At 37.5% G+C, this 9,322-nt stretch overlaps 1 pseudogene; it reads right to left on the bottom strand.

Moving 5' to 3' along the window:
* Positions 1-459: 459 nt before the first annotated feature.
* Positions 460-8,940, bottom strand: LOC18054749 (annotated as a pseudogene).
* Positions 8,941-9,322: the final 382 nt, after the last annotated feature.

Here is a 9,322-nt window from a genome sequence, read left to right as displayed (position 1 = left end):
GAACTCTCAAAGGTGATGATGGCCCCTTAATGGCTTTGTCAGCATCCATCGAAAGATTAGTGTGTTACCAATTATTAGATGCAAAAAATTTAATTGATGATCACAAATTATGTCGGCGTCATGGGATGTCAGTTAGAAAATTTAACAATTTGTTAACATAATGAAAGACAAAATAATTTAAAGATTTATTAATATTTATTGATATGACATCTTTTAATAAGTTTATTCATCTTCCTCCAGATAAATTAGACTAAAAAATATGGATTAGGATCCACTCCAGGATAGATAAGTTGTAATAGAATTATTAAGTTGTAATCCGACTAGTAAAATTAATCGTTGGTACTAGATTCACAAGAGCGTTAAAACTGTGAATAAATCATTCCAAGTTTGAAATATTACTGAAAATGTACACTTTAAGTTTCAGAAAGTGTCTCATAAGACGTTTCACTAATAGCTTCTCTATCGACCCTCCAACTCTGAGATCGTAATTGTGTTAGTAGAAGATGATTCAAGCATGCTTGATGAAGAATCTGGTTCTGTTGATTTCTTGTTCGCCAAGAAACCAGGTTGCTTTGGCTGAGGCAATACAATTTCACTGCCCAACATCAAGATCACTGATGGCATGCTTGGCCTGTCGTCGGGATGCTGTTGCACACACAATAAGCTAATGTGGACACATCGTATCACTTCAGCGCGATTGCATGATTCTTGATAACAAGCATCGATCAGTTGTAAAGGCATGCCTTCGTTCCACAACTTCCATGCCTAAAAGATATCAAAACGTTTTCATCATTTATGATTTATCAGTTTAAACTAATTTAAGTCAAAATTAAAGTGACATAATTCTTGATTCATTTTCTAAGAAGAGTGTGCATTTTACTTACATGTCCAATAAGGTTAAGGCTGTGGTCTGAATGATAAAATCCTCTATTTTTTTTTCCACTTACTATCTCTAGCAACAAAATGCCAAAGCTGAAGACATCGGATTTTGTTGAGAATAGCCCATCACTAGCATATTCCGGTGCCATATAACCACTTCAAAGAATCAGAAAAAGTTAAATTTTATTAATCAGTGGAAATGAATAATAAAGATGAAAAAACAAGACATACTATGTTCCAACCACTCTATTTGTGTTTCCTTCTGTCTCGTCTCCACCACAAGTTCTAGCCAAGCCAAAATCTGAAATTTTTGGGTTCATATCATGATCAAGTAACACATTACTTGCTTTGAGATCTCGATGTATAATCCTCAATCTAGAATCTTGATGAAGGTAGAGAAGCCCCCTAGCAGTTCCACATATAATGTGAAAACGCTTGGACCAATCCAATAGCTTACTATTAGTTTGATCTAGAGAGTATCATAACAAAGGTTAGTACAATTTTCAGCTTGAATTCTCTCTTTTTTTTTTTATAAAAAAAATCTGCACTAAATTATAAGAAACGTTTATAATCAAGGGACTAGCTAGCTGAAAATTGTAAGTTTTAGAGGCATCCAGACCAAATATGAAGTAGTCCAGGCTTTTGTTCGGCATGAATTCATAAATCAACAATTTCTCCTCTCCGTGAATGCAGCAGCCAAGAAGCTTTACAAGATTTCTGTGCTGTAATTTGGAGAATAGTATAACTTCATTCTTCAACTCCTTCAATCCTTGATCAGAAATCTTTGAAAGCCTTTTCACAGCAATTTCCTGTCCATCCACAAGTGTGCCCTGGAAAGACATGTGAATTTAATTACCAGGTAAAATAAGTAATTTTGACAAGCAAGTTTCTGTTTACCTTGTATACAGGTCCAAAGCCACCTTCTCCAAGCTTGTTGTTGATTGAAAAGTTATTGGTGGCATTAGAAATTGTAGCTAATTCAAATAGTGGTAGCTCCAGGTCAATGTTTTGATCTTCGTTTTCCTGATCAGTTTCTGTTTTCACAGAAATAATAATGGACAGTACTAACCGAAAGAAACATATGCAGTCCAGATACAGGACTTAATTAAAATGGAAACTTCCATTTTCTTGTTCTTGATGCGAAGGTTCTTCTTTTCCAAAAAATTTATTAAAGTTCATTCATTTAACAGTCCCCGTCTAATTGATATGCTCTTTCAATACTATCTACTTGGTAAAGAATTTGATTGAAGAACTCATAATGAAGAAAGCAAAGAAAACTATCGGAACCATTGGTTGAATGAAAACTGCTGCGTAAAAGTTCAAACAAATGGCAATAAATATGTGAAGGCAAAGGGAGTTATTTTACCTGCTATGTTTCTCCTTCGTTTGTGGATCAAATAGCCAGATATAAGCACCACGGCCAACAGAGCAACGGCAGAAATGACTAGCACCACTATCTTTGTCGTAGGCTCGCCTTTCATTCCTTGATTGGCATATTCAGATATAGTAAAGTAAGTCAATAATCATAAAGGTAAGAAAAAAAAAAAAAAAAACTCAAGTTGCAGCAAAAATTCACTGTTCAAGCAGATAGGAGCACCTCAATATCTGAACTCGTGAACAAATCACACAATAAAAAAAATGGGAACATGTAATCTAACTGGAGTGGCACTTCTAAATTCTCATTATGGAGTAACATAAAGAGGTCAGCAAATACCTAGCTCTGAAGCAGACATTCGAATATAGAAGTCCTGCCCACCATCTGGAAAGCTTCTCATGTCAATCAGATCGCCAAACCACATGGCACAGCCACTGCCGCCTCCTCTGATATCTGAATTTGTGTACGCCATACATGAAGAGTTTTCTAAGCACTTCTCCCTTCATTCCTTGAGATTCACACTTTTGCTCACCCGAGAGAAATTAGCATCTGGCAATTTCAGATCAGTAAATTTGATAAAACCATCTTGCTGTTGCTTATGTGTGTTGAGTTAGTTATCCAGCTCAGCAGCAAAGATAACGAACTGTACTGCATGCATATTAGATCCAACAAACTGACAAGCTACGTGACGCCTCTGATCTTTTACTATAAATAACAAGTTGTAATCATTACTCAAATATAAGAGAATATGATCATTTTCAGATCTGGTTCTTTATGATTCTCTTTTATTTTCTTGTTAGTTTCTCTTAAACCAAACACTATATACAAACTCTTTCATGGTATCAGAGCCAACAAATGGCAAATTCGAATCAAAATTCTGGATCCTATAGTTTTATTACTCCGATAAAACTAGATCATAATAACTTCATTGTTTGGCGAACTCAGATTCTCACATCCATTAAAGGAAATGGTTTAGAAGATTTCATCAATGGAAATCAAGTCTGTCCGGAAAAATCTTTCTCTGCTACAAGCTCTGCTGCTGGTTTCTCAACTGGAACAGAGAATCAAGAGATCAATCCAGCTTACACAATGTGGATAAAGACAGATCAATTGATTCTGAGCTGGATGCTCTCATTTATTCAGCCAAATCTGCTGACAACTGTGATCCATTGCTCAACTGCAAAGGAGCTGCTGGATACACTTACAAGTATGTTTGTTTCCCAGTCACAAGCTAGAATAATGCCTCTAAAAATGCAAATCCAAACTCTTAAAAAAGGCTCGATGTCCATAACTGATTATTTTGCAAAAATGAAAAGGATATCTGATAGCTTAGCTTTAGCTGGAAAACCTGTTGAAGTGAATGATTTCGTTCAACATGTTTTGACTGGGTTGGATTCCTCTGATTATGAGTCACTAGTTACTACTGTGTTAGCTAGAGGAGATAATATCAATCTTGATGAGTTTTATTCATTGTTATTGAGTCATGAAAATCGTGTGGAACAAAAGAGAGGAAAAATTGCAAGTGATGTTACACATAACTTGTCAGCTAATGTTGCTCAAAAGCAGTTCAATCCTGGTAAAAACACTAATGGTAATCAGAAGTTTAACACTGGATCGTATGGAGGAGGTTATAATTCTAGAGCTGGATCTAGTGATGGTAACTTCTCACAAATTGTATGTCAGATCTATTTCATTTCTGGTCATGGTGCACATAAATGCAGGAATAGGTTTAACTCAGCTTTTGTTCCTTCAAGAAATCAAGGAAGAGGTGTTTTTAATGGAAATTTTAGGCCTGGTCAGAGGCAATATGGTAGAGGTTTAGGCTATGCTAATGGAAATAGGTCCTCTATGGCTTATGGAAATTTTGGTAATTTTGGTAGAAATCTTAATCCTCAATATGGTGCTGGAATTGGTAACTCTCAGTTTGGTAATTTCAACATACCAAGAGCACCTGGTTATCAAGGCCATTTGATGTATTCAGATCCAGCTGCTTTCAATGTTTATCAACCATCTAATTCTCATGGTGGTTACTCTCCTGCTCATGCTTTTGTTCCTACTGGAGATTACTCTGGATCTCCTTCAGTCCCTGTTCCAGCTCATGCACCTGAGATGATTGAAGATCCAGCTTGGTACATTGACAGTGGTGCTACTAACCACATCACAAATGACCCAGGTAAATTACTGGATCTCAAGCCATATGTTGGAACTGACAAATTGCTTGTTGGGAATGGTTCTGCATTGCATATTAAGCATATTGGATCAGTATTGCTAGCTACTACTGCAAATAAACCCTTGTGTTTAAACCATGTTCTTCATGTTCCAAATATTAAGAAAAATTTACTCAGTGTTTCAAAGCTCTTAGTAGATAATAATGTGACACTTGAGTTTTTTGCAAATGTCTGTGTTGTCAAGGCCAGGAACTCAGGGATCACTTTGCTTAGAGGAATTGCAACAGGGGGATTGTATCAAGTCCAATCTGCAGCTCAAGTCTCTGAAACTAGCTCAGCCTTGTCATGTCAACTTTCTTCCAATAAACCTCAGTCTTTGTTTGCTTTTCATTCTCCTTTGTCTAGTGATATTTCTCCTGAAATAAGTAAGAGTACTTTGTCTCATCATTTGCTGTGTAAATCAGCCTTGGCTGTCAATACTAGCTCAGTCGATGTCAATGTTTTCCATAAAAGGCTAGGACATCCTGCCTTACACACACTCAAATCAGTATTGAAAGCTTGTAATAGTTTCAATGTACTCAATAAAACTCCAAACTTTTGCAATGCCTGTCAACATGGTAAAAGTCATCTTTTACATTTTGGATCTGTTCCAACAAAAACAACAGCACCATTACAACTTATATATGCTGATTTATGGGGACCATCACATGTTGCATCCACTCAAGGCTATATATATTATTTGTCCATTTTAGATGACTTTAGCAGATTCACATGGATTTTTCCTTTGACTACCAAATCAGATGCACTCCAAGTTTTCACAGAATTCAAATCTTTTATTGAAAAACACTTACAACAACACATCAAAACAGTTCAAACAGATTGGGGAGGGGAGTTTAGAACCTTTGCATCATATCTCACTCAGTTTGGAATTCAGTTCAGGCATCCTTGTCCACATATCCATCATCAAAATGGAAGAATTGAGAGAAAACATAGACACATAGTGGACATTGGCCTCACTCTGTTAGCTCAAGCTAACTTACCACTTAAGTTCTGGTGGAATGCCTTTCATACTGCTGTATTCCTTATCAACAGACTACCCAGATTATGCCTCTCTTAGGGTCTTTGGTTGTGCTTGTTTTCCTTATCTCAGACCTTATAACAGACACAAGCTCAGCTTTAGATCAAACAGATGTGTTTTCATTGGGTATAGCTCTTGTCATAAGGGGTATCAGTGTCTTCATTCATCTGGTCGTGTGTATGTGTCTAATCATGTCATCTTTGATGAACAATCTTTTCCATATGTGTCTGGATCAGACTTCTCTTCCATTGCTCAGTCTTGCAGTCCCTCAGATATTTCTTCAGAGTCCAAAGTTACTCTTGTTCCAATCCCACAAGTACAATCCCCCCTGCAAGAATCTCCAGCAAGTGATTACCTACCTGCTGACACTCCACAGGTATTCTCTCCATCTTCAACCTCCTCTTCATCTTCTACTTCGACATCACATACACATCATATACATCATACACAATCTCCCCCTCATATATTACCTGCTGCACCACCTATAGGTCATCCCATGATAACCAGATCCAAGGCTGGTATCTTTAAGCCTAAATCTTTTTTAGCTGCTTTACTAGCCATACCTTCAGAACCTACTTCTGTTTCAGCAGCTTTATCTGATCCAAAATGGTTTAAGGCAATGCAAGAAGAATTTCAAGCACTTCAGAACAATCATACATGGGATCTGGTCTTGCCAAGTGAACCAGTTAAGGTAGTTGGAAACAAATGGATATTCAAGATAAAATATCATGCTGATGGAACCATTTCTAGATACAAAGCTAGGTTAGTGGCTAAGGAGTTTCATCAGACACAAGGAGTTGATTACACAGAAACATTCAGTCCAGTTGTTAAAGCATCCACAGTCAGAGTTATTTTAAGTTTGGCAGTTATGAATAAATGGGAGCTCAGACAAGTGGATGTGAATAATGCCTTTTTGAATGGCATATTAGTTGAAGATGTATACATGGGGCAGCCAGAGGGCTTCATTGATCCATCTCGACCTCTTCATGTCTGTAAGCTGAAAAAGGCTCTCTATGGTTTAAAACAAGCCCCCAGGGCATGGTTTGAGAGACTGAAATATGCTATGATTGTGAAATGGGGTTTCCAAAATTCAAGGTCAGACAACTCCCTTTTCTACAAGTGGATAGGTGATCAAGTAATTTTTGTTCTTGTCTATGTGGATGATATAATCATAACAGGCTCAAGTGATCAAATGGTGCAGCAAGTGATTACAAATATGCAAAATGCTTTTGCTTTGAAGGATCTGGGCAAATTGAGTTATTTTCTTGGGATAGAAGTTACCAAAACAGCATCTGGAATTTATCTCTCTCAATCTAAATACATAGCTGATATTCTAGCCAAACACAATATGGCTAACTGCAGTCCAGTTCCTACTCCGATGGCCACTGGTCATTATCTTACAAAGGGGTCAGGAAATGTTATTTCAAATAGTTCTCAATATAGAAGTGCAGTTGGAGCTTTACAGTATGTGACTCTCACTAGGCCAGAAATAGCTTTCTCTGTAAACAAACTGAGTTAGTTTTTAGCTTCACCAACTGCAGAGCACTGGGAGGCTTGTAAGAGGCTTCTTAGATATTTGAAAGGAACAATTCATTTTGGATTACATTTTTATCATTACGGCACTATGCAGATAAATTGTTTTAGTGACTCAGATTGGGCATGTGATAAGGATGACCGCAAATCAGTGGCTGGTTATGCTGTTTATCTTGGTTCAAATTTGGTTTCTTGGTCGTCTAAGAAACAGGCAGTAGTTTCCAGATCAAGCACTGAAGCTGAATACAGAGCTTTGGCTCAAGCTACAGCTGAGGTTACTTGGATTCAGTCCTTACTGAAAGAGCTACATATTCATCTTGTCACAGCCCTTATAATGTGGTGTGATAATCAAAGTGCCATAGCTTTAGCTCACAATCCTGTTTATCATGCTAAAACTAAGCATGTTGAGCTTGATATTCACTTCATCAGAGACAAAGTAACAGCTAAGCAAATTACAGTTCAGTTCATTCCCAGTGAAGACCAAAATGCCGATGTTCTTACCAAGGCACTAACCTTCAATCAGTTTCACTATCTAAGAAGCAAGCTGAATGTCCATCCAGGTCAGTTCAGCTTGAGGGAGGATGTTACAGAGTATGATAATATGGTACAGATGAGAGCATCTGATTTAAATGGAGCTGCTGTTGCTTATGTGTGTTGAGTTAGTTATCCAGCTCAGCAGCAAAGATAACGAACTGTACTGCATGCATATTAGATCCAACAAACTGACAAGCTACGTGACGCCTCTGATCTTTTACTATAAATAACAAGTTGTAATCATTACTCAAATATATGAGAATATGATCATTTTCAGATCTGGTTCTTTATGATTCTCTTTTATTTTCTTGTTAGTTTCTCTTAAACCAAACACTATATACAAACTCTTTCAGTCTAGAGTAGTTTAATGCCTTACTGCGCACACACCCTTCATGCCAGTCCATGTACCCGCCTGATTTAGTTTTAAAACCTTTTAAACATTGGCATACGGGCGATTTGCTGATAATGCAAACACCATAGGCACCACAAAGACCATAAGTGTCACATTCATCTCTTGGCGCTTTTAAATACAAGTCCCAAGTTTGAGTGTTATTACTCCATGTGAATCTTTGACCTAAATAGGTGGTTTGGTTCATGACAATCCTTGAGACAACTGCTTTATCTTTGATGCTGAATGTGTAGCACAGCTCATCCTTATTAGCGACAAAGCTGAAGTTAAAAATTAGGTTAGGCCTTGTCGTTGGGGCACTGAAGCTAAGGCCATTCCACGGGCCAGTGGTATAAAACTTGCTTGAACCCTTCCACATGACTACCTCAGGATTATCTTGTCGTTCAACTGCCCAAATAAAGTCTCCAGGAGACGGGTCGTCTGCGCTCTTCCACGATATTACACGTCGCTCAAAGCCAGTCTTTAAATCCCATCCGAGCTTCATTCCTGGAAGCAATGTATCAGAAGGATAATCAAAGCTTTGCCAGAAATAAGTTCCAGAATCACCCTCTTGTTCACCTCTGAGGACAAGATTTCCTGAATCTAGTAGCTGTAATACCACTGGAGTCTGCTGCACTTCTTTGCTCAAGCTTGCTGACCAAACTACCCTCATGCTCTGGCTTTTTAAAATAAGATTGCCCCTCTTGTTTATAATTAACAATCCAAAAGAGTCATTGATGGGGTTGAGTCGGTTTGCTACCCAAACAACAGTTTTAACTGTGATGCTTTTGTACCAAATTCCAATGTAACGATTCTTGGAACTACCAGGACTGAAGAAACCAAGCTCGAAGCTTCCATCTTTTGAAACTAAGGTCCTACCATCACTAAGAGACTGAGATGAAGTAATGGTATCAGATCCAAAAGAGGAATCAGGCAAGAAAAATAGTAAATTACAACAAACGAACAAAAATAAAAGTACACCCATTCGTGTATAAACTTAGATCTCTCTCTAACAAACTATATAGATGCTAATACTATGACTAATAATCCATCTTTAACGGCATTGAACTAGAAGTCAATGTTTCTGGACTCAAATTCCCTTGCGAGAACGCAATTATTTAGTGTTGCAAGTGGTGGAAACTTGAACAACAGTGACTGGTAGTTGAAAATTCGATTTCTATGAGGTTATGAAGACAAGATTCTACACGACTAAACCTGTCCCATTTGATGTGATAATAAAATCTTGGCAACCAATATTAGTGATCTTGGATTTTAAAGGTCAGTCCAGCTGCGATACAAATAGGTCTGGATTGGAATTTTATTCAGATGCATGAGAGAATTATGCCGGTTTTGACCTTCCATTTTGT

This window comes from Citrus clementina, unplaced genomic scaffold (genome assembly GCF_000493195.1).
Source record: "Citrus clementina cultivar Clemenules unplaced genomic scaffold, Citrus_clementina_v1.0 scaffold_1, whole genome shotgun sequence".
NCBI classification, from domain to species: Eukaryota; Viridiplantae; Streptophyta; class Magnoliopsida; order Sapindales; family Rutaceae; genus Citrus; species Citrus x clementina.
The sequence above is the reverse complement of the archived record's forward strand: the minus strand, read 5'-3'. Positions and strand labels throughout refer to the sequence as shown.